Below are 1,079 nucleotides of genomic sequence, written 5' to 3' on the forward strand. Positions count from 1 at the left end.
TCCCCATCCTGGCAGCAAGGAACTATAACAATGAGCACCTTCTCATCCTCCCAACCAACATTGCTAAAATTGTTGAGCCCCGCATCGAGCAAAGACAATGGGGATTCCTACAGAGACAGTCACGGCAGGTTAATCTTTCATGGGTAGTTGAATTCTACTCCAATTTTCACATGCCAACCATGTAGTCTGTCTATGTCCGTCAAAAGCAAGTCCCCATAACCGAAGAAGCCATTCAACAAGCTTTAGATCTTTCCCCTGCTCCAGAAGGACTGGACGCATTTTAAGAAGCCTTATTCAAGCGTCAGACATACCAATTTGACTAGGACACCGTTCTCAGAGTTATCGCACGACCTGGCAGCATATGGATCTACAGATACCATCGTTCCCGACCTAAGGGCATATTGGCTTCCGCACTCACCTTGGAGGCTTGAGTATGGGCACAAATTATGTCCCATTATGTCTTTCCGAGCACTCCCGAATCCTCCTTCACTGCAGACATGGCTGTTTTATTCTGGTGTATCCTTACAGACCAGCACCTCAATTTACCAAGACACATTCGGCATGATATGGGACACGTACAGATTGCGGGTAACTTACCTTTCCCCACCTTGGTTTCAGATCTAGTCTCGGTAGCCGGAGTCTCCTATAGAGCTGGGGACACCAAGGCCATGATTCCACGAGATGATCAATACGTCCCTAACGGGAAGTATATCAGACCTCCAGCAGCCACTATCAATCGGAGCATAGAACTAGCAGAAGATACCCCTTCTTCTTCCACATCACAAGCACCTTCCACATACCAACTGCTCTATCAGATACTTGAGAGGTTAGACCGGCTTGACCGGAAAGGAAAGCAAAGAGAGCGCCGTAACAAGCGCAGATTTACATACCTCAAGGAGCTACTTGTTGGTAACCACCCACCTAACGAAGACCCAGACACCCCGGACTCCACTTCATTTACCAGCACAGGGAGCCATGACGGTCCCGATGGTGGAGATGCTGCTACCAACCCCCCCTTTGTTCCTGACAGATGGCACCGAGGACAGTGCAAAGCTTTAATTATGGGGAGTTCGGTCAGT

Source organism: Arachis hypogaea, chromosome 17 (assembly GCF_003086295.3).
Source record: "Arachis hypogaea cultivar Tifrunner chromosome 17, arahy.Tifrunner.gnm2.J5K5, whole genome shotgun sequence".
NCBI lineage: Eukaryota > Viridiplantae > Streptophyta > Magnoliopsida > Fabales > Fabaceae > Arachis > Arachis hypogaea.